Source organism: Aythya ferina (genome assembly GCF_964211825.1).
Source record: "Aythya ferina genome assembly, chromosome: 5".
Taxonomy (NCBI): domain Eukaryota; kingdom Metazoa; phylum Chordata; class Aves; order Anseriformes; family Anatidae; genus Aythya; species Aythya ferina.
The window spans coordinates 19,379,661-19,404,048 of record NC_140301.1 but is presented as its reverse complement, the minus strand read 5'-3'; the positions used below and the strand labels follow the sequence as shown (position 1 = coordinate 19,404,048).

At 46.0% G+C, this 24,388-nt stretch overlaps 1 protein-coding gene across 9 annotated transcripts in view; it reads left to right on the top strand.

Annotated features, from left to right (window-relative positions):
• The window catches only part of TSPAN4 (tetraspanin 4), a 404,986-nt gene that overhangs the window by 176,193 nt on the left and 204,405 nt on the right, over positions 1-24,388 (top strand). For all 9 annotated transcript variants that reach the window (XM_084521103.1, XM_084521101.1, XM_084521098.1 and 6 more), the window contains one exon: positions 2,068-2,117. The gene's annotated coding sequence lies outside the window, so the exon portion shown is untranslated. The remainder of the gene's footprint in view (positions 1-2,067; positions 2,118-24,388) is intronic.

Below are 24,388 nucleotides of genomic sequence, written 5' to 3'. Positions count from 1 at the left end.
CTTGCTGGAACAGTGCTGGAAGTGGCTGAGCTGATTCGAATACATTTGGTTTTGAATGCTTTCTTTTGCTCTGCTAATTATATACCGAGCTGTATTTCATGCAGATCTCTGACTATCTTCCTCAGCTTTTGAATTCTGTAATACAAGGAAAGTTGGTGTGTTTTCCAGGTCCAAAATTTGCTCTTGTTCTACTTTAGGACAAGATGTGTCCAAAAGTAATTTCGGTGTGTAAAATCTCTCTGATTGGTGACTTTTGTTTAATTATCAAGTTTGTTAAGAATAAAAAGAATATTCTCTGCTTAAGTGAAAACCTTTACAGTGCCAAAATAATTACTAGAAAATATAACTCTTATGTGTATGTTTTCAGTTGTAAAACCTGTAACCAGTAGGGTAGTACATCGTTCCTGCTTATGAATTTGAGGATGTATAGGCAATCTGAAATGTCAGTGTCTCTTTAAAGGATAACATAGAATTGCTCCAGCCAAAATTGACAGGTGGATTCCACTTCAGTCTTTACATTTTGTGTTTGTGCATGCGTGGGCATTAATTCTATCATGTTTCTCTTCTGAAAATAAGCATGCTCAGATAGAAAAGTAAAGGGTGTTTAGAAGTTTATGAGGGCAGAGGGCTGAGTAACGGAGGGAAAGGGTTTAGTGTGGACAATGTCTGAGTAGAGGTATGTAACATCAAGTCCCACAGTGATATAGGGATGCAAAATAGCTACAGTGGGTAATAAAAATGGGTTTTGCCAGGTGTCACCAGTCAACAGTATGTCTAACCCGCCCACCCGAAGGGAGTGGATGCTTAGGTGAGTAGTGTGTAGTTCCCTAATTAGAACAGCTCGAGGAGAATAGCAAAAGCTCTTTTCTCCACTACACTGTGCATTGGACAACAGTATAGCAGCCACATCTGACTGAAAGGTCATGCTTCCCAAGGTTAAAATGCCCTTAACCAAAGGCAGGAGAGCAGGGAAGTTGTGTTTGCGAGCTCAGCTGATGGCTGTCAGCCATGGTGCTCCTCTTGCCTGGCCCTTCAGGTACTTGGCAGCTAGGCCGGGCCCCGAGCTGGCCACACGTGTGGTCCTTTGAGCTTTTTGTAGGGACAAGGGGGAGTTCTGCTGCCTGCAGCTTTCTCTTGGCAGGGCCTGAGGCCTCCCTCGATGGATGGCCCCTGTGTGTGGGCCCCTCCTGCCGTGTGGGCCCCAGCCTGCCTCAGGGGTACAGCCCCGCGCGGGGCCCTGCCATGCAGGGATCCCCCTCACAGCCCCACAGCTCCACATGGTGCTCCCTCTGCCCTCCCTCAGAGAAACCTGGTCCCCAGGCGATCTACATGTAGTGTTTAATTTTAGTTTCTAGGAATTGTGTCTTAAGGAGGGGGAAGCTTTTCTAACTAATACATCTGCGTGTGCTACGCAAAATGGAGGGCCCGAAAACCTGTGAGTGGGAAAAGCAGCACTTGAATGCATTTTCCTTTCAATTAAGTATTTCAGAGCATGCTTGGGACTTTGACTTCTGTTTTCATGAAGAGAAGATGATTTTATGTGGTAAATATCTGCTAATTTTGAAACTAGCTCTATCATATTTTCCCTCTTCTCTTCTTGATTTGTGTTTTCCGTTGTTTAGCACATGTGGAGAGAAGGATTTGTGACAGAGGCTTTCATTCAGGGATGTGGCCTAATTAAGTAAGTCTCCAAAATAAAGGTGATCTATAAGAAAGTGATGGCCTTTGAGTGTCCCACACCTGCTGCAGGAGGCATGGAGGCACTGACTCCCACCCTGCCTGGGGTTTACGCTCTGTCTGCAGCTGTAGGAGACAGCAAAAATGTACTTTCAGTTATTGTCAAAGAGAGCTGGAAATGGCAGTATTCTACATGCAAAGTCAGACTGGGGGGTGGGTCCAAATGGTCTTAACTTCTCCAAGTATTTTTCACATCAATGTGGATATTCAGCTAAACAAATCTTAAGCATATGTTCCAGCCACGTCAGAAGTTTTATTTGTCATTTTTATTTAATTTCTTATTTTTGGTGTCTTATATTTATGTTTTCCCATCTCTTTCTTCTTTTACAGAGGCTTCAATAGACCATACTGCAAGGCATAAGCAAGCAGCAGAAACAGAGGTGAGTATCTTCTATTCCTTTTGATGATGTATGTTGTTCTAGTGCTGTCTTGATTTGGATGTTTGTTTTCCTCATTATTGCTTGTTTGGGATGATGCATATTTATCAGAACCATCTGTATTGTGGCATGCCAGGGTGATGGAAAGTTATCTCCTTTACAAAGGCAGAAAATAGATGCTTCCCATTTTGTAGGAGCTGCAGGTTACATGAGATTTTGTGTTTTACCAAAGCATGCCTGTATTAGCTAGGCATCTGTAAATATTTCACTTGAATCTATAGGGAAAGCATGGATATTCATGAATTGTATTTTTCCATGAGGAAAACAAACAAACATGGATCAGCTGTTGACGGTTCTGGGAACATAGCGGTATCACCATTGTCATCTGCCTGCCAATGTCTGATTGTAGAATGAAGAGCATATTTCTAGGCTTAATATAATGTTGTGAGGGATCTTTGAGACGGCAAACCTAAAACTGATGGTATTATTAGGCTTTGTGGTACTGCATCATGTGTCTATTAAGCAACGCAAAATGATGTGTGAACATCATTTATAGGTATACCATAACAAAGTTGTTACTAGGAACCGCTGAAGGATATGAGAAGGGGAACTAGGGAACAAAGAGAGGTAAACTGAAACAAAGATGACTCGACTGATGCCTTAACCATAAATGTGATGCCTCAACCATAAATGTCGGCAACGACTTTTAGCTAGGCAGAGATCTACAACTGCTATTCCAGACAGCTGTCCTCCCATCCATCCTTCTAAGGTGTTTAATTTTGAGTTTTATTTATTATTGAGCATCCTTTTATGTGCTGTGTAGATCTAAAGTCTTATATTGTCAATGAAGGGTCCCAGTGGGGTCATTAAAGGGGCCAACCTTGACACTATTTTATTTATTTATTTATTTATTGTTGCTATGACTTAATTAAGAAAGCTCAGACTCTGGAAGCCTTAAAATCATATGGCTTGTGTGTGAGCTGGGCCTCTGCCTTGAGAGATGCTGTTTAAATGGCAGTTGCAGGTAGGGAACTGCAGGCAGGCAGCAATGGTGCACCAGTGTAGCCTGAAGTCTCCTTTAAAAGGCAACTCAGCTAAGCCTGGTCTTTGCTGCTGCAGATGTACCCCATTAGTCAGGGATTGTTGTATTTTCTGTCTTTTGGCCTTCCTGGATTTATTTACCTGTTTAGATACTCTGTTGCCTTCAGAGAAAATCTGTGAATTAGAGGCCACACATAGAATTGCCTTTATCCTGTGCTGCAGTTCCAAATGCAGATGGATGCCCTCCATGCACTTATAGCAGCAGCCAAGCAAACTGGTAGGTCACAACACTCTTCTTCAGCCTAAACTGAAAAGGGAGTGACTAGCCTTAGTTAAAATGCAGCCAGAGCCTCTAATACTTTAGTATTAATAGTGATGCTGTCCTTGACCAAAATAGTTGTTAAATGGGGAGTAAAAACCTTTCCGTGTTGCCAAAGTTGTAATGAAAACAGTGGAGCTGTCATAAATATGATGTTCTCAGCTAAAATGATTATGGCTTAACAATTTTCCAATGCATTGCATTGGGTTATTTCCAGCACATTGAGATCTTAGCGCTGTAAAGGTTTAATACAAAATCTTGACAGTGAGTTGTTACCTGTGCTGGAGGAAAAGGTAGGCAGTGTTTGTGAAATCCACTCACATTCTTTATCCACTTTCTTGATGTTGCTTGCATGCTCATTTGTTGTCATTATTCCATGTGTCTAACTCTCTCAAGAAACACTTGATCCAGTGTTTGGCTGCGGATTGCAAATTCAGTTGCTGGTGTGATGGAAACTGCGTGAACCTAACGATAGTCATAGCCTTTAAATACACTGGCTGTATCCTCAGCCAGGATAAATCCATGGCAGTTCACAGAAGAGGCTGGAGCTGGGCCAGTCTGTGGTGCTTAAGCAGCACAACGATGCATCTTTGATGCAAATTACTACTTTTAGGAAAGACTGGCGTTTACAAGGAGTCGACTGTGCACAGGTTAACGTTGAACAGCAAAGCAGCGCCAGAAGCTGCATTTGACAGATCTTTGTGAGATGCCAAGGAACTCGGGGAAAACTTAAATACCAGCCTCGGTAATGGTGCTAGAACAATAATAGTTGAGAGGATGCACAGAAGTGTTTTATGCCACATGGCAAAATGATTAGTACTGTCACGTTACGATTCACACAGTGGGAAAGTCATTCACCTCTCCGTAGCTCTGATTTCAGTTTGTCTTGTCTCAGTAGCAGAAGCTTTAGCAGTGGATGGCTCCAGCTTTCCTTAATTCATGATTCTGTTTCTTATTGCTCCAGAATAGGGTTTGAACATTCCTTGGTATGTTCCCTAGGGGGATTCCTAGTGGGCTTCATAAGTGAAGGGAGAAACAAGCATGTTGAAAGTTCTTCTGTTAGCCTGCAAAAATGTTGCCTTCTTTTTCATGTTTGCTTAGTTTGGAGTAAAGGAAGAACAACAATTCATTTCTCCCAAGGCCAAGAACTGCATTGAAGCTAGGGTGGCATTAAGAGCCTGCTGATGAGTCTATGACTGTATGGGGCACCCCAGAAATAGTGGGCTGCAAATACTGAATAGTGCTTGCTTGTTTATCTGGTGGTAAAGAGCATTCCCATTTGCAGTTAGCCAGCGTACCAGGAAATGTCTTTCACATCCGTAGGTGTCCTCTGCATCTCAGTTGAGGGGAAAAAAAGTAAGGTAGCCTTGGCTAGCCTCATGAGAGAGCAGTACAGAGACCCTGGTTGTCACCTCTTGCTTCGCGGGGTTATTATGATGGGGCTCTGCGTTTTCTTAGTTCACTGAGTGCTGAAGAGCCTTTCTGAATAGATTACAGTTACGAAGAAATAGTAATAATAAAGTATTTTCTGCATTCCTGTGACTTTTTTTTTTCCCCCAGACAAGATAGACTGCACAAGCTAAAGAAATTGGTTGGTGTATTTATGTTATTGCCTCTTAATCAGTGGCTTTTTCCAAGCGTGTAAGTGAGCCAGGTACATAATGCCTTTGGAATCCCCGTGCGCTACAGAGATAGTGCTCACTGCTGACACCTTAGCGGTTGTGTGTGGGTTGCTTTGGTGGACTAAAAACATACGTGAGGGAAGATTTTTCTTGGGGGATATTAAGTTTTAGTAAATCAACTGATTATGCCTAGAGAGAACAGACAAGCTTGGAGAACCAGTAAACCTGAGGTAAATCCTCTTAGTGGAGTAACTGTGATAGGAACACTTTCAGGCGTTGTGTCCTAAGAACAGTTGGATTCAGGTGCTAAATGCTCAGCACAAAGGGGTGTGTGCGTACACACATACATGTATTAAAAAACAAACAAACAAAACCAACTAATTATTTATATTACTATGCTGTTAGGATTATATTTGGTCCTCTATTTCTTCCCATTTTGTGTTCTAATGAACTGGGCTAGGAGTAGTTACATGAATGTAGTAACACAGGCGCTATGACATTCCTTGTTTGTATATATATTTTTACAGAGATTGCTGACATTTTAGCTCTAGATGTAGGAGAGTGAAATAAAGAGAAGAGGCAAGGGAAAAGATGGAGAGAGAAAAACAGGCAGTGATCCAAGAAAGAGTTTAGGGGAGGGCATCTGCAAGAATTTCTGAAAGAAAACCCCAATTTGATGTATTTTGCATTATCTGACAAGTGACATATAACAATAAAAGAAGCCAAAATTAAAGGTAACCACATGGGAAGTGGGCTTCAGCTCTGAATTTAGCGTTGGCATTTTCTGTTGCTGATTTGACATTTTATTGTTGCAGGGAATTTGGTGTTGTTTTTGTGAGTAGAATTAAGCTTTCCTGCTAGGATACGAAACAGCACCACACACCCCCTCAGGTTTCATTGATAAACAATTCTTTAGTACATACAAAAATGAGCGCCCTTAATATTCCAGGCACATCCAGTTTTGGCAGATGCACCTTTTTTTGGCGACAAATTCAGATGATTTATATATTAAAGAGATGCGTTGCAGTGTCTTGAATTCGTGAAGGCAGACGGTTCTGAGTCGGACCAACATCTGGCCCCCTGTCCTTTTCCAACAGCAGCTCGGAGCAAGTGCCTTAAGAAATGGTAAAAGAAACAAGACAACATACAGTGTTAATTCTTGAGTGCACTTAGAAGCCATCGAGCCATATTACAGCATCAGTGGAAGCCCCAGGCAGAGGCTGCCACTTAGTACTTCCAGTTTTCCTCCTCTTTGAAACAGGAGGAAGTGCAAACATTGCAGCTTGAGCTTTTCCCTTGTTTGCATCAGTGCAGATGAAATCAGTTCTTGGCCGCTGCCCCGTTCTGTAAGCCTCTGGCCTCAAGGAGCAGGTTAGACCTCTCAAGGTGCTGGGGGTAGTGTTGAGATGACACGAGTGCACGTGAAGCCTGCACTTAGCAGCTGTCCTGCATTGTGATTCAAGCCTGGCTCCCGGTAGCTGTACAGCTGTTTCTCTCTCTCATGTCTGTGCATTTTGGATAGAAAGCGATGACAGCTTCTTATGACTACTAGCTCCTGAGGCTACCGAAGAAGAAATAAGCTCATGGTTGTGGGTGTCTTGTCTGCATGCAAGTGCAAAAGGATTATCAGAAAGTTAGCTTGGGATTGAAGCTGGAGATTCACCTCCTTTTTCAGAATCTTTTTCCCCTCCTTCCTTTGCCACCTCCCCTGAGTGGTGCTGGAACGTGAGGGCAATTACATCAGCTGCCAGGTTATTCCCCTCACTTTCTGTTTAAGGGAGATTTGAGGCTGGCTGTACTTCTTGAAGAGTGAAAGAAAGACGTTGACATGCCTCTCAGTTTCTGCTTTATACCTGCTGTTTTAAATAATTTGATATTCTCCCTGAACACTGAAACTAAAATCCGTATATTGGTTTCCGATTCCTTTTTCTGTTAGTCTTCAGGTGCACAGACTGTTTAACACCAATGATCAATAGTTTCATCGGAGCTTTTTTCCTTTAAGCATATAGGATCTTTATGAAAAAGTGATTTATGATTTGGGATTAGACCTGAAAATGTCTTAAAAGATACCTTGCGTGGTACTAATTCTCAAGTGAGGTGAGTAGTCTGGATTTTCTAAAAGGAAAAAAAACAAACAACAAAACAAAACCTACAGGATGGTGGAAGTTGACACTGCTGCTAATTTTTTCATTTGTTTCTTATTCTTCCTCCTCATATTTTAAATCCTCTCTGGTAATTGTCATGCTGACTGCTACATTACTTTTGGTGGCTTCTTTTGATACCTAAAAATTGTGGTTTTGTGTAGCTGTCTTTTTTTTTTTTTTTTTTTTTGACCACTGATCCCAAGCCACTTCCATAAGGGATAAAATCAAGGACAGAGGGGAAATGACTGGCATTTAAAAGAAAAGGTGTAAGTAACTATTTTAAACTCTTCATTTAGAAACAAATCAGCAAATGTTGAGGCCCTCACAGTTGGCCTCAAATTGCTCATCCCAGTTTGATCAGTCTTTCAGCATCTCTGCATGAACTGCTGAGCGCAGGTGAGAGAATGGTGAATAATTTCCTAACTGAAGTTGGCAGTCTCCAAGGGAACATGGTTAAAAAATCATGGAGGTGATCTCGGCGCCTCACCTTTTGGTTTTCACAAAGTTTGAAGCTTGCGAAATAAGGTATTGAAGGCAGGAGGGATTATCAGACAGCCTAAGGCTTTTATTAATGTAGTTCTTTTTTTCGTCCTTTGAATTCTATTTGGTAGTATGCAATGAGAACTGTAAATATCCTATTGGAAAGGAAAGGGGTTTATAGCAGGCTCTTTCTCTTCTTTGTGAGAGCCAGTAATTTGAGGCACCGTCTGCTCCTGCTCTGGTAATTATTTAGCAGGTAGGCAAGATGGACTTGTTAACTTTTAGGTGGAAAGCGATAGAATATGTGAAGGTACTTGCGCAGGGCTTTTGTTAACTAGTCTTATTCTCCCTTGGCCTTTTGTAGCTGATTGGGCTTCTAGTGTCTTGCTGCAAATGAAAGGCAGTTCTAGAGAGTCAGCTCATTGCAGAAATAGCAGAAGGCTGTTGACTGAGAATAATCTCTCATGGAGACACGAATTCACAGTAACAGCATTTCTTCCGCTTTATTTCCCACAGCGCTGGGCTGAAGTGGCTCAGCCTTCTGGACATTACAAGCTTGTGTTGCTCCTTTACTTATTTAACACCTTTCCTGAACTTCAGGTTGATGTCAGATCTGGCTGTCTTAAGGCATGTTTCGTGTTCTTGTACACACTTCAATTACAGCCTTCTCGCTCCCCAAGAGGCCCGCTTCATTGCTAATTTTCTCGTGCTCCCCCTACACTTCTTTAATAGATTCTCTGAGCACAGAACAGCAAAGGATAGATTCCCAGCACGAGGTCTTGCTTGAAAGGGCCACATTCTCCAGAGCTGCAGTCAGACCACGAGATGCTAGAGGTGATCCGTGGTTGATCAGAGAATAGTCCTGGGGTTGCTCTGTTACCTTTCCGTGAACAGAACCTCTCCAGAACACGTCTGGCCACAGCTTTGGGTTTATCTGGTCAAGAATCTGCCTCTGAGCTGCATGTGGCATTAGGGTTACTGTGGGGTATGCGTGTGCTGCGGGTTACGATGCAGCTGCTCTTTGAAGGAATCTCCTGAGGGTCGCTGCCCCTGACACACACTGGGAAACTGGTGGGTTATGGCATCTGCTGCTTAATGGTGATCTTACGGCTTCCTGTGAACTTGGCAGTCTCACTTTTTGTGTGCTAGTTCTTGTCTTCTTGAAAGCTCTACATAGGGGGGACTTTTTTATTGTAAGACTTGTTACCCTTGAGCTGCTAATTCTTCCCTAAGCCTCCCGATGCTTCCACCGGTTAAGGACTACTAACAACTGCCCACTGTCGGGACGTCTGTCAGCTTTGTGTCTTGCCTCTTGTGGTTTAACCATGTATTTCTGAGAAATGCCTGCGGTTATCTTTTGTTGTTTAAATCTAGACACGACCAAGGTCAGTCAGTGAGTCTGCTGGTTCTTCGAGAATCGGGCCTGTTACGTATGGCCAGCTATACACTTGTTTCTGGACTGTTCTCCTCCAGAGTGCACGGGCATTGTCTTGGTTATAGTTGGCTATGCAGTTGGTTATTTCTTTTCTGTTTTTTATCCCTCTACTGTAGGACTAGATGGTATTTTTTTCTTTCTGAAGTATGCTTGTAAAATTCTTTTGGTTGAAAACAGGTCGGTTTTAAGAGTTTCTAGTGGTTAATATCTCTGTAATCTTAAAATTAGTTCAGGTGTCTAGTTCTGGTTTGCTACTAATTATTAATTAAAGACAAATTCCGTGTTTCTGGATATTTTCTATAAAAAACTATTGTTTGTTTTGTGGATTTTGGGGGATTTTGGCAAATTGTCTTGGCTTTGTGGTTTTCCTTAAAACTAAAGATTAGATATGTAGTGATTTATTCGTGTCTGCAATCTGTAAGTCGAATATGCTGCTACATATTTGTTAAATGCGGGCTGGGGTTGGTGGTGTACATGACGAACCGTATAGATAGTCATTGCTCTGAGCTAATCTTATCTTCTGAAGCGAAGCATTTCCGAGGAATTTCTAATTTTGACAACTGGGATCAAATGTCTGACTTCTGAGGGCTGACAATAATGCCAGGGGCTGAGCTGCTTTGTCCTGTTGATAGCAACTGCGCAGCTCAAAAACCACACCGAATGCCGGGGAACCACGCATCTTAGCTGCTCAGGTCCAGGGCGTGTGTGTTTAGGGGAAGGCGTTAGCTTTACAAGTCTACGGGGCAGAAATGCTGCGGCTGCTCGGGGGTAAAAATAGTTCTGGGTTTTCAATGGCTGCATTCCACGGCCAGGGCCTGAAATCATGAATCAGGGTTCAGCTCTCGGGCTGCGCGAGACCGCCGGCAGGAGCTCCGCGGCTGGACACGGGAGGGGAGCAGCTAGCTGAGATGAGGCCGAGCCCAGCGCCGCTGATACTCTGGGAGGGACCCGTGCTGCTCGTACACTCTCAGCAAGGTATTGTACGCCCGTAGTTTGATTTCCAGCAGGAGCTTAGTTGCTTGAATGTGAATAATTAAAAATCTGCTGAACCGTGCAAAATCTCTCACTAAACCAAAGATGACTTTAGAAAAAGTGTCTCTTCTGTGCAAATTCAGCTTCACAGAGACTTGCAGCTTCGCACGTTATGAGCTTCCTGGGACCTGGGATGATGTATTTTGGTTGGAAGGGTTTGCTGCTCGTTCCCACATGAATGCTGTTTTGTGCAAGGCTTTGTCCTTGATTTTTGGACGGCAGGTGGTGGTTTTTTTTTTTTTTGCTTCATTTCAAAAATTTTCTAGCCTAGAAATTCCACCTGGGACTTTAGACACATAAATAGTTAGGACTCTTTCAAAGTCTTCCAGGAAGAGTGCTTTTTAAAAATGGTATTTAATACATGGATGCTTAACTCAAAGCTCTCTCTAAAGCTTCAAGCTGTGTGTGTGTTGTGGCGTGGGATCTGTGTAGGTTTAAATCCCTTTCTGACAGAGTTCAGATGATCATTTATAGTAGTTTAAAACCCAGCACAATTCCATGAAAGAGAGCATTTTGTACTTAGAGTCAGGGCTTCTTGTTCAAAGTGTTGTTAGGATGCTGCTAAAGCTTTTGTGACCAACATTACCTTTAAAGGTGTGTGGGTTTTTGTTTCTTGGTTTTTTGGTCTCTGGCACATTTCAGATATGTATCCTTCAGGCCATTGCTAGTGGGACTTCGAGAACTTGATGTTTGTGCCTTTGTTGATATGCCCTGTGAACTGAATATGTTTGATCCTCCTTCCAGAGTGAATTGCTCAGTTTTGAGTTGCTCGAAGTTACTCACACGTGCAGGTGTCCGTCCCGAGTGTTGCTCGAAGGTGGGGAGTAATACTGGAGGAATCAACGTAGTTCCATGCCATCAGCTGAGTGAGCTGTTAGATGCAGGGATAGGATGAACAGCAGAAATTGGGAACTGTAAAATCTATGTGGTTTTACTCTACTTGAGACATCCGAGTGTGTGAGGCACTGGGCTGGGTGCAGGGCCTGGGTCATATTTCAGCCTTGCTGACAAAACTTAGTCGCCTAACAGTCTGCTTGCTCTTCGGTTCCCAAGCTGGGTAATGAGAATGCTTTTACAACAGAGATGTTGTGGGAATAAAATCTCCTTGTCATGAGTGTACATGCTAGTAACATTTTTACCCCTTGAGAGCTGCCAAGTTATCTGCTGGTGCACCACTCCTGGGAGGCACGTCCCGCTTCTGAAGCAGGAATTTTGTGTTTTTCTCACTAAAGTGATTTTACAGAAAGCGAATGTGGACTGCAGGCAGTTTAAAGGATGTTCCTGGAGTTGTATAAGGTCCGAGGACAGGAATAGATACAGTAATCCTGCCTCCCCGTGTCCTATGTGCTGCCCTCGCTGCGTGCTCCCCTTTTGGGACGTTCAGTAAGAGTTAGAAATATGTTGCAGGACATTAGGCCAGTCATCAGCACAGTACAAAAATAGTTGAATGGGTATTTTAAAGAAGTGACATGGCAAAACTGGTGGTGTAATTTTACCAATAGCAGAGCTGCCTAAAATAACAAGAACATGAGAAAGTCCTTTCCAACTGCAGCACTTCAGATAATGCCATTTTGTCCTACAGTGAAAAAAGCAACGAGAGGTATCTGAAGCATTCAGTCGGTGGTCCCAGATATTATGTGCTCTTTGTGGTAGGAATTAAAACACTGCGAGCTATCTGCCAGAGCTGTCAGCAGAGGTGAATGAAGATTCGGATGTTTGCCCAAGCTGTCCAAATTTAATTATCCTGTGAAACCTCATTAGAGATGAGCTGCACCTGTGATACTAGGAGGGAAGGAATATGAAGGTAGTTTAGACTGATTCATAACTCAATTTCAGAAATACTCTCTTAGAATCTGAAAGTTCTTGCTTCCCTACGTGGCTTGCTATGCACGGTGTTCAGTCCTGATGGGATTTTGTGAGGGCTGGGAAACAGAGAAGATGCACTTGATGGCTAAAATGATCTGGACAAACTGGAGATACAATCTGAAAGAAAACGCTAAATGCAATACGTCTCACTTGAGAAATAATCAGCCGCACAGGTACAAACAGGCCTGCAGAAGGTGTGGGGGTTATGGTGGATCAGAAGGTGAATTTAAGCCAGGGATGTTGGGTTGCTTGAAATGGCAGAGCCACCTTGTGCACCACAGCAGAGAGTTTTGCCCACGAGGCCTGAGAAATGATCCTTCCTTTGGCACCTACACAGCCTGAGCGGGATGTAGTGGAGCTTTCGGGAACTGCAGAGGAAAGATGTGCATCAACAGGAGAAGGAAGCACAAGCGCAGTGAGAATGATCAGGACCTAAGTAACAAAATCTAACCAGGAAGACTGTGTGAGTTGGAGTTCTTTGGTAAAGACATTTAACGACACTTTACAAACCTGTAAGTGGCTTCTGGAAAGAGGAAGGGAAGAGCTCTGTGTAGGCACGGGCTAAGGAATAACAGACAGTCACAGAATGAAACACCTGAGGCTGGTGATAGTTACACTTCCCAGCGTTCGTGAAGCACTAAAATAGTTAGGGGAAACTGCAGCCTCCCGCAGGGGCAGTCACTGAGAACAGATGAAGCCAGCGTCAGTCGAGCCTGCCTTAGATATAACAACCTGTGCTGCCCTTGGCTGTGGGGTCACCTCTCCCAGTTCTGCCATTCTGTAATTCTTTAATTGTGCATGATTACAGGTTGGAGTTGGGAACTAATGTCCTTAATCCTCTGCAAAAGGCAAGGTGCTCGGCGCTCCCTGGACGAGCAGTTCTTGCAGGCAGGGCTGATGCAATTATCTAGCATTACCTGCTATTTAGGTGAGGCTGTGCCTTGAATGCTGTGTTCAGCGTGGGGCCCCTCGCTGCAAGAAGGACATCAAGTGTGTCCAAAAAGGGCAACAAAGCTGGTGAGGGGTCTGGAGAACAGGTCTTATGGGGAGCAGCTGAGGGAGCTGGGGGTGTTTCACCTGGAGAAGAGGAGGCTCGGGGCAGACCTTGTTGTCTTTGCAATGACCTTAAAGGAGGTTGTAGCGAGGTGCAGTTCGAGATCTTGTCCCAAGCACCAAGCGATGAGATGAGGGGAAATGGCCTCAAGGTATGCCAGGGGAGGTTAAGGTTGGGAATTTCCCGAGCCACGTGTTGCTGGAGGTTGGGACTGTATTCCCTGGAGGCTGCTGCTATGTTCGTGCCCTGTTCTTATACCATTGGTGCTTGCAAGTGATGTCTGCCAGAGGCCAAAGGCAGAGCCGGGCCCAAAATTTATTAGAGGAGGGTGTTCTCTTTCTGAAGTCTCCAGCGCACAGCCTGTGGAGGCTTCCACATGCCTGACAGTCAGCACGCTTAAAATAACCTCCTGCCTGTCCGGATCGGAGAAGAGCCCTGAGCAGGCCTGCTTCTGTTCCCATCTGAGAAGCCTCGTGTCAGCGCCCCCGTTTTAATCGGGGAGGTGCAGGGGAACAGCTGGGGCAGAGCGCAGAGAGGCAGCAAAAATGTGTGCACAGCCCTCTGGCATTCTCGTGGCTTCACTGGGAATTTCAGGGCAGGTGCTTTCCACAGGATGTCCAGCCAGAACAGTGCTGGGAAGTGTCAGGTCTTTGCCATGGAGGATAGCTTAGGAAGCCCCATCAGGAAAGACATCTGTGTACATCTCCTTGCTGGGCATGAAGCTTGGCACGGTCTGTAGGAAGAATCGCAAATAGCCAAGAGGTATGGGAGCAAGGTCAGATCAAAACTGCACTAATGCTGTGCGTCAGGTTTTTTTCTCTCGCAAAATTGTCCTCTCTTTGGCAGGATGATATTATGAATGATCCTGAAATAATTCCTGTAGCTGACATGCTGCCATCCTGTTCGGATTATGCGTTAGGAGGACATAACTCTGCGGGATTGATTTGCCAGGAGGTGGCACACAGGCTCTTGATGCTTTTCTGCCGATAAGCTTTTCTCTGCCAACAGTAAACCACTGTGTTGACAAGAGCAGGCTACAAATTTTACCTGTGGGGCAAACAACTCACTGTGTTGTCAGAACAGGATCGAGGACATCGGCAGGGGCTGCCTGGTAAGAGACTATGCGGCTGGGAAAGGCCATACCGTGAGCTGAGCGCCTCTGGTTGGGTTCAGCTGGCTACAGGTGGTGGCCAACCTGCTGGAGCACGCTGTGAGAAGGAACATTCCTGGCAGGCAGTGCACAGAGAGATAACAAAACAGAAATTGGGCAGAATAATCTGCACGTGGGAAGTTCTTAGACCAACAGTGCAAGCTGGTGGGCAAGAGAGACTTTCAGCTCTGTCGCATGGTGCCCTGCTCTCAGTGAGCAGAGAGACTTCAGGTTTGGGAGGTACCGTGGTACCTAATCATTCTTCTGTTAGGCACCTGAAAATGTGATAACAAGTCTGGTGCAAAGCTATACGAGGTGAGAGTCCTTTGTGGGTTTTACAATAATGGTTAGGAATCATTATTTTAGAAGCTGCCATTAAATACAAGCTGAAGAAGTGTTTATTTGTGAAACCCTCCTCAGAACTCTGTCCTTGTCTCTCTAGGTATTGTCTCAGTTCTCTGCCCTGCTTCTCTAACATCAAGCCTTTTAGGGCAAAGCAAAAACATCCTTTAATCTGAAGACCCTGAACAAAGATTCCTCAAGTTAAAGCTGTGAAAACAAAACATCAATTTAGCATTTCTTCAGCAGATTTCACTGCAGGTGATTCCCAAATCATTTTATCATTTTATCGTTTATTCTGAATTAAAGAGCAGTAGCAGTTTCAAAAGGGGGCTGTATTTTGTAGGCGTGACACAAAATGTTTGCCTTGACCCAACCCTAATCCCTTGCTCTCTGCTGGCCATTGGCCAATACTGCATAGCTCGGGAGCCCTCCATTTTGTGGTTGGCTTCTCTCATCTTCTAGAAATAAATTCTAAATCTTGTTTAACAGAAGTGTAAATGTTCTCGTGAGCCATATAGCAGTCAGTCCTATTAGGTCTCAGAAAGGAAGGTCTTTGTGATCAGGTGGTAGAAGGAGCCAGAACAGTTGCACAAGAGGAAATTTATCCCTTGCAGAACTCGGAGCAGCCTTCAAGCTGATTTAAGTTGTGCTGTCTGAATTAGTACCTGCCACGGGCTCTTGTCATGGGCTCGACACAGCCCACGTGAAGAGCACATCCTGCTGTGGCCAGCCCGCCTCGCCCTGCCTCTCTCTGCACCACCTAAGCCAGAACGGTGCCAGCTGCGACGGGATGTGCCTGGTGCCAGCAAATCCCCAGCTTTGTTCTGCTCGCAGCTTTGTGTATTCTGGAACATGCAGTCAGAGGAGGAGCTGAATAACCGTTGCTGTCATGTGCCCACCTTAAAGAAAATTCACCCTAAGGTTAATAAAAATAAATAACATAAAGCATCTTCACTCAGTGCTTTTCACTCCCTTGATAGTTATTGTGGAAGCAACAGATGTGCCCTCAGGGTTTGCTATATATATTGGGTGGTGCGTATAGCTTATCATGAATATTCGAGTGGCTATTCTATCGTAGTTATTTCTGAAGTCCCAAGCAGAGTGGGAGATTTGTCTGCAGGATGTCGTCCTTGGTGCGCACTAATTCCTCCTGAACTTTTGATCTGCTTTGCTGAAACAGAATTTCCCTGAAGAATAATTCGCCTTCCTGAGATTGAACTAATCCACGAATGTGAGAGCACAGAGCACAACTCAGCTGTAATAATAGTCAGTTATTATTGTGAAATACATATTGCTGTTGTTTTTTTGTTTGTTTTCTTGTTCTTTTTTTTTTTTTTTTCCTTGAGCTTAATTCAATGATGTTTTGAATATAGCAAATTTCCACTCAGAATGCAAACAGCTTCTCTCAGTGATACACAGGGAAATTCATGCTTATATCCTCTGTCTCATTACCAGTATTTCTGCAAAGTTTATTTGGGATTGCTTGTGCCCTGAAGCAATTTTACTGATGCCTATACCAAAGCAAAAAATCATTGGTCAAACAAGAGGAAAAATACACATTGGTACAGCGACATATCTGTGGCGTTATCACCTGCTTTATGGAGCAATGCCTTTTAGTTCATCTTGTACATCTGTATCCTTAGCAGCAGGTGCCACTGCCAGCCAATTCATCAAAGTTCCCGCGACTGCCGAGACACACTGAAGCTGCGCCCGTGGTGGGAGCACGCTGTGCTGACAAACAGGCTGCCAAGGCGGACTTCCCAGCTCCTCTGCCTCGAGGATTAAATGTAAAAGCCACGACAGTGTTCTCTCCCTGGCTCGTGATGGAGAGCGAACGTGGGACACCTTGTCTCAGCAGGAGACGGGAGCACAAGTTCACCGAAGGGGCCATCTGGTAGCTGGGCTCGCACGCACTTGCAGGAAGGTCGGGGATGAGAAGCGAGCAGGGATTTTTCCAGCTGAAATGCCGGCTTAGTCACGCTGTCAGCAGAGGCTGGACACTCGCATTCTTCTCATGGCAGGCGGCTTAAAAAGCAGCTCGTGCTGGTTCACAGATCGTACTGAGCAACTGCACCGCTCTGCCCCACCGAGAGCTTGGCTTTTCCTGCCCGTACCTGCTGATGCCTGCTAGCAGCAAGGTTTGCAGAGGTTTTTACATCCGCCCAACTCTTTGCCCCACGCTGATGAGGCTGGCACAGAGAGCAGGGGAAACCAAAATTTGTAGCCGTGTGGCTGCATCAGAAGTAGGCAGGCTTGGAAGCAGGGAGCCTGGAGCTGGAGCAAGGATGGAGCAAGGACTCAAGGACGAGTGGAGGCACGCCTGTATGTGCTGCCCTCGTGGTTAGAGGTACAGAGCCAGGGGGATCCTCACGCTGAAGCATGCTCGGGAGCTGGGAGGCTGCGTCCCTCCCTCTCGTGTGCTGCCGCACACGTACAGACATCGTGTCCCGGGAAGGACAGCCGAGCTGCCTTTTCCTTACCTCAGCGCTTTCACGTTCAAAGAGCAGCAGCAGCGAGACAATCGGAGAAGCTGAGCGTGAGCTAAACGGGCTTGATGGCAGAATAGCAATGCTGGGCAGCTCGGGGAGGAACAAACTTAAACAGGACTGCAGGACAAAAGTGACCGTGAAATGCTGAGCTCTCACAAGTGTTTTAGGGCACCGAAAGCTAAGATTCAAAGCCCAGGCATGTATTTAGAAATACAATTAAAAATGCAGGCCTACAGCGTGATCATATTAGTAAACTATGCAACGATTAAATTAACCTTCACAGAAAAGATGTAAGCGGTTCTGCCATGTGCCCTGTGCAAGGCCGTAGCTGAATTGCGAGTCAGCTTTAGTCTCGGTGCACCAGATTTACATCCTACAGCCCAGCTTCATCGCTGTTCTTAGCCAGACATTTTAGAGAGATGCTGCAGTGATGCCAGTGCAATATTCTCTTCATTGTCCCCTGTATGATCTTGCCTGGTCCTATCTGAAATAGCAAAGTGTGGGTAATATCTATGGAAATTGCTCAGTTTATTGATTTTTACATGCCCTAAAGTGAAAGGGCCATCAGCACCATAGCTCGGATTTATGAAACAAAGATTTGAATTCTAATTTGTTCAATATTTTAGAAAAGTGCTATTTTCATTTTCAAGGCCAACTTCTGTCTTTGTTTGGAGCACAGCATCATCCCCCATGGAATTAACTTTTATTTCCTCATTTCTTTGTGCTTTTCAGTAGTTTGAGGTGGTTTGATGCTTACCTGTTGATGTTTCAGAGAAAGTTTCCCAGGACCCCAATCCCAAATTGTTGTTTTCCATCAAGTGCCACAAGCTCCTTCCTTCGGCATTTACATACCCGCTGGTAGCACGCGAACTCTATAGCAGTTCACCTTTTCACACATCTCCTTTCTTTTCCAGCAAAGTTTTGGCTCCTGATTAATGTTGTCAGCAGTAACGAGTTACGAATTTTGTAGATGATGTGTGTCTTACAAATTCTCCTGAATATTTTCATTGGTTTCATTTTATTCCTACATTAGATTACATGGGAATGCTGACAGGCTGACAGAGCTTAAAGAGCTTTCATTTTCCTCTAAATGGAGTTGTATGGCCAAATAAAGTAGCGTAAACAATTTGAAATGCAGGAAGCAGAGTATGGCTCAGAGATGGAAATTCGGCTCTCTGGTAGAATTTAAATAAACAACTCCACCACCAGCAAAGGCCCGTAATCTAGTTCACAGGAGCGCAGCAGATGTTTGGCAGGATACAGCATGGTGGGTTTGCAGTCTCTGCTTATCACAGAAGCAGGGCTGTATGCATCACTGCCACGTGCTTCTCTTTTCCCTTCATCCCAGGGAAACTAATCTTGTGGAGAAAAGGAAAGTGGGAGGAGGAAATGTGTCATTCCAGCACAAGCTGGACGCAATTCCTCTGCTTGATGTTTGTTAGCGGAGGCTGGGCTGGGAGCTGCCTGGTGTCTTGCAGCCAGCCCATTGCAGATAGGAATTTCAATGTCTGCTCTGTCTTTTAGTGTAGATGTTTTCTTGTTTTGTTTTGAATGTATGTGAATTACAAGACTATCTACTTCAACAGACTCAGACGCTGAAATGTTTGGGACTGCAGCGTCTCTCCTTGTTGGCATATACGGGTGGCTCTCCAGCTGTAACTTCTGTTTTGTCTTGAATCAAGACCAGGAGAAGACGTGTGAGCACCAGAACCTGCCTCCAAAATAGAAAGTGTCCTTAAGATGCCTCTAAGTACCATGAAGTTTGGAAGCATTTCCCTTTTCCATTAGGTGAAGAAAATACTCTTTCCTTAAAGTTTCAACCATGGGAGTAATACGTGGAGTGTTGATATCGATAGTTTGTCAGTTTTTATACAGTAGTATATCCCTGTTAATCTCCTTGGACTACATGCTCTGTCCTTTCTACCTGAGCTGTAAGAGGAGGGAATTCACAGGACACGTTTCAGTGGCTTCTGACAGAGAGAAGTTTCCCATTTGAGTCTGGATAAACTACAGAGAGTCTGTGGCCTGAGCAAACCCGGGAATGGTGAGATGCTGGGAGTGTGGGGCAGACAAGCAGCAGAGCTTTAATTTGTACAGGAAACTCAAATGGGCTCGTTAGTTGTGGCTGTTAAGGGCTGAGTGTCACAGAAGTTGTTTGTAGGTCAGGAAATCAGTGGAACAAAAGACAAAAGGACCGAAGACACCAGCTGCCAAGTCCCTTCCTGATGAGACAAGCTAGCTTTTGGGTAGATCTTTTACTCCCTTTAGGATCCAGCAGTGGTCACAGGGAGGTCCACTGCAGCACAGCCACGCTTATGCCAGTGTCCGTAAACCTCAGGCCAGGTTGCTGCCCATCGCCTGCTCTCCTGGTGGGCTGAGGAGGACAGGAGTGGTGGCTGGGACATTGCTGCCGTCCTGGTGTTATCTTCCTAAGGAATACAGGCCCTTCTGCTGACCTGTTGTTCTTCTGTTTCGTCTCGTCTTGCATCTACATGTTTCTGTTCAAACTGTGTTTATGCTGATCCTCATATTTCCATAACATCTCTCCGGGTGGAATTTTAAAATGCACGTGTTGTTTTCCAAACTCTTTTTGTGTTGAAGTTAGTGGTAAAATCCTTCTAGACCTGCAGAAGAAAGAGTGAGTCCTGTCAGTGTTCAGCACTTTGGAAGATTAACTCCTGAGAAATTCAGATGTGTGCCACGTTGCCCAAAAGGTGGGGAAGGGGACCCAGAATTGAGATTTGGAACCAGCAGAATAGTGTCATGTTTCTACAGTTGTTCTAGAAACGAAGCTTTGCATGAGCACAGAGGAACACCTAGGGTTTTGCATGAAATTAAAAATAGGTTTTTATGGGGCTGTTTCCATGTGGTACCTGGTTTTAGGCCTTTGTCAAGTGAGAACAACTTTGCTTCCCCATGGTTAGCAGAAACATTTAGACCCCCAGGAAAGTGGCTGTTACCCTGGAGTGGCTGCGATCCTTTTCAGCTTTTGTACCCCATGGCTAACCACAGGAGACCACCTTACATACTTTTTTGAAGATCCAGAGAACAGCTGTGGCAGAAGAGGAGCAGTTTGCAGGCAGGACAGCAGTGCTGAGAAGTGCTCCTCACGCAGCTCGAGGTGACGGTGCTTCCAACAACCAGCTGGGTGAGACTTGCTCATGCACACGGACAAGATCTTGGGCATCGGGGATGTTTTCTGTACCGCCCTGCTCCTCCTCCCCACTTTGGTGCCTCTTGTGGTGTGTTAGAGCTATTAACGCGGAGTTTATCAGCGCTGTGTGGTTAGTAGTCTGACGTGGAGAGTCCCCGGCGGTTGGGTTGTGTCGGTGCTTTGGCTTCTGCACAGCATATGTGAGCTTCACGCGTCGGTGGCTTTTGTCACAAGAGTGCTTGGTTATTGAAGCTGTCAAATGCATCTACCTGCAGCGATTTGGATGCTTGATTAAAACTTGATTTGATTCCTCTCTCTGAGCTGAAAATTCAGCGAAGAGTCCAGAACACCCCAGCGGGCTGAGGCAAGGGGAAATCAGAAGGCAGAGGTGGGCAATGGGGGTAGGGGCAGGAAGCAGCTGTTAAAATGTTCTGCAGCCACTGAAAGCTGCGTTGAAATTCGGTATCATTCCCAAGCTAAAAACAAGGTTTTGCAGACTTCTCTCTTTATGCTGCATGTTGCGGGCAGCTCTGGAGCCTTTTATAGAGTTGCCAGTGGGGTGTGACCCCACTGGGAGATAACCCAGCCTGGAATAAACCTTCGCTAGTACCCAGGGGCAAACTGTCTGGGAAACAGCAAGTTTCTGAAGTATGGAGGAGCGGCTGGGGCCTTAGCCTGTGGCAGGATGGATGCGAGGGCTCATAAGCTGTAGGGAGTTGTTCTAACACGGAAGATCCCAAAGCAGATAGCTGTGAGCTCGTGTGTTTGTAAAATTTCAGCCACAGTTTTACATGCTTGCAGCTTTCTGGCTTTGTCACCCTGATGTGCTCCCTCCAGATGTTTTCCTGGGACCTAAGCTGCAGCACCGAGGGGACACACCACTGAACGGGCACACAGCTCTATTTGAAGAAACAACTTCTGTGGCATAGAGGAGAGCAACAAAGTCTTGTGGCATGGTCAGTAGTGAGCCTGGAGCATTGCAGGGATCCAGGGAGCGATCCTGGCTGGGCTTTGTCAGGCCCTCACTGAGTCAGCCCTGGCTTGGCCTGCCTTCTTTCCACGGGCTGGAAAACCTCCTGGGGAGCTCTGGTTCCCTTGGGAACGTAGCACCGAGCTGCATTTACGAAGAGAAAGATGCTTGGTGGGGTAGGGCGAGCATGTCATCAGCCCGCCCGGCACCTTGTGTCCCAGCTGCCAGCACCAGGGAGCACCTCGCTGAGAGCTGGTGGCACGGACGAGCCAAAAGGCTCTTTTCTCAACTCCTGCTGCTCCCCTCCTGCATCCCCCTCCGTGGCCATCGTGCAGCGAGGTTGGCAGATGGGCTGCCCCCGAGATGCCACACGCTTACTCGCAGGGAAGATCAGCTCTTGTTCCGAGACCCCGGTGAAGGCGCTGCTGCTGCTGGCAGGCAGGCAGCTCTGTCGCTTGGCAGCAGACCCCGGGGAGAAGATTACCTTGTCCTCGTTCTTAGCCCTGTTTGCCAGGTTCCCTTCTGATTACCAGGCTGGTAATGCTTGGGGGAGATAACCCTGGTTCAGCGAGCAGCAAATCAAGCTGCCATTGAACAGAAAATACTTGGATGGAATTAACAGAGCCATGTGCTGAGCTGATTCGGCACCGGGCTTGTGGGTGTGGCTCTTCAGTACAGGACTGTTGTTGTCTTTCTGCAGGGAGGGCCAAAATCTTCCATCAGCACCTCCCTCTGTCCCCTACAGACCCATCCCTGGTGTTCAGCATCCACCTCCATGCTCTTTAGCTCCAGACCACGCTGCTGTCTCTTCTCTCTCTCCAGTAGGCGTCCCAGCAGAGGTGGCTTTGCCCCTTTCCCCCAGTGCACTCCTCACTGGCTCTGCAGGCAGGTCCTGCTGCCCTGGAGCTGGTGGAGCTTGTGCTGCTTGGTGGAGATGCGCTACTTGGTGCAAAGGCCACGGAGAATTTACTGTGATCCTAATGTGTTTGAGATCTACTAAGCAGTGAATGCAGAAGAAAACGCGTTATTGTTTATTGGCCGTTCTAAATGAGCTCCTGAAAGCAATTTTCTCCAGTGTTTCGATTTAAGGTGCCAGTTAGCTGGTTTGACGTTGTGAAGAAGTCACTCTTTCCTCACCCTCTGCTCCAGGTGTAAAGCAGCAAGCAAAGAGATAAAGCCCGGGTGGATGGGGAAGTGGCTGTTATGGCTGCGTGGTGTGGGTCAGGCAGCAGCAGGATCACCTAAGAAAGGCATTTATAGCATCACAGCTGCTGGCTGCATCTTCCCAGTGCTCAAATCTGGGTTGGAAATCTCTCTCTGCACTCCAAAGTCTTGCTGTTGCTGAACTTCAGGAAGGCATCGTGTTCCCAGATGCTTATTAAATGCACATGCCAAGAATATAAAGGGGATGAAATTGCTAATTGAGTGTGGCTGTATCAAAGCAGATCTTGGTTCTGTGCTTCGTAATGCTTTGTCAGCCTAGGAGTGGATTTCTGTTGTTGCTGCTGTGTTTTCTCTGAAGCCATTTGGTGCTGAATAATTGTGGTTTCCTGATGCCTGCCGCAGCAGAATCCTCAGATACACGAGCTCCAGGGTTTTCACTCCAAAACATCTTGTAGGAGACAGTAACCCACGCACAGAGCAAGGGTCCTACACCACCGAAATTGTCCTTGTTGTTATAATTTGATTTGGCCAATGATTTTCTATTTTGGTGCAGGAACAAGTACAGAAAACCAGCCAGATTCCTTCCTACCTGGCGTGCTTTCCTACGTGGGACGAGCGCCCGCTGCGGGTGGCACTGGCTGGCACGTGCAGCGCGCTGTTCTGTCCCACTGCAGCAGCTCCGAGGTAGTTTAATCACTGTGCCCTTGCTTAGGGCCTGCCTCAAACATCTCTGCCCAGTGGGGCTACCATGGAGAAGCTGGGCCTCTTCACCTTTGTCAAAACCACTTGCTGTCTCCGAAGTAGCCTGCTGTCAGCTCTCCCATGCAGGCAGCGTTTGCTTGCTGTTGCCGTTCAGCTGATGCAGGATGACATCGTCCCGGCGGTTTGACAGTGACCTTAATGCATTTGTGCAGCTCCAGCTCCAGGCTGTGTGGCCGGAGATGGAAATGCATGGGCTTAAGCAGCTTATAATGAAATACAGGGGCTTTCACTTCAGCTGCTTTGAAGCCGCCGCAAATCAGTTGTTGGATTTGCTGTTTCTTTGGGGATGTGAAATGAATTTAGTGGCTTCTAGCTGGTTGTAGTGAATCAGGTGTTTGCCTCGTGAAATGTCCCAATATAATCAGGGTTTCTGGGAGATAGGCTTAGCAGGTATGCCAGTGGCTATGTGAAACTGGGTGTAGTTGGTTTACCAACAGGGATTTTGATAAACCAGGATGGAGGCAGTTTAGCAGATGCATGGAGGATGAGCAGGAGCTTCCTGTTGCGGTTCTGGAGGAGCTGCCACCAGACGAGAGCGGGCTCTGCGGAGCTGAGGTGGGCGCTGGGTCAGTGGTGAGCTGGGAGCTGGCCCTTCGTAGTGCTGCTGCGTAGGGGAGCTGCCTCGGCACAAAGTTACCTCTGCACTGTGAAAAGTCCAAGCCTGGGCTCTCAGTCGGCTGCCTTTCCGAGGAGCTGCATGTGAGAGCAGGTAGGAAGTTACTGAGGAGAAAGCAAACTAGCTCTGATAAACAGAAAATGCCCAATTTGTCCTTGCCAAGGGATGGGAACACATCATCTGGCTGAGCACCTTCCCACAACAACTGCTGGGAGTGCCAGTGGGGGGAGGTGCCTGCAGGGCCCCCCTGCGTGCCACGGACCCTCAGAAACATCTGTTGGGAGGATGAGACTTCTCAGAAGATGGCTTCTTAGATGGAAGTAGCTATGCACTAAAGGTAGACACCAGAAAACTCATCCTGGGCAGCAGATGCACGGTGTTTCCCTTGCATGGCACATTTGCTTCTTAATGGCAGAAGTTGGGAAGAGCACCGTGTTCCTTCCCTTTTGTCTTTTTTGGCGTAATGTTCTCGGACTCTGTAAACTCAATACGTAGCTCAGCATCCATTTCCAGCAGTCAACCATTTCCCTTGATAGACATTGTTTATTCGATGATGATGCAGTGGATGCATAAGCTGTGAGTGAGAAAATGTTCATTGCAGTCGCTTTTGCGAGGGCAAGCACCAGCTTTCAAG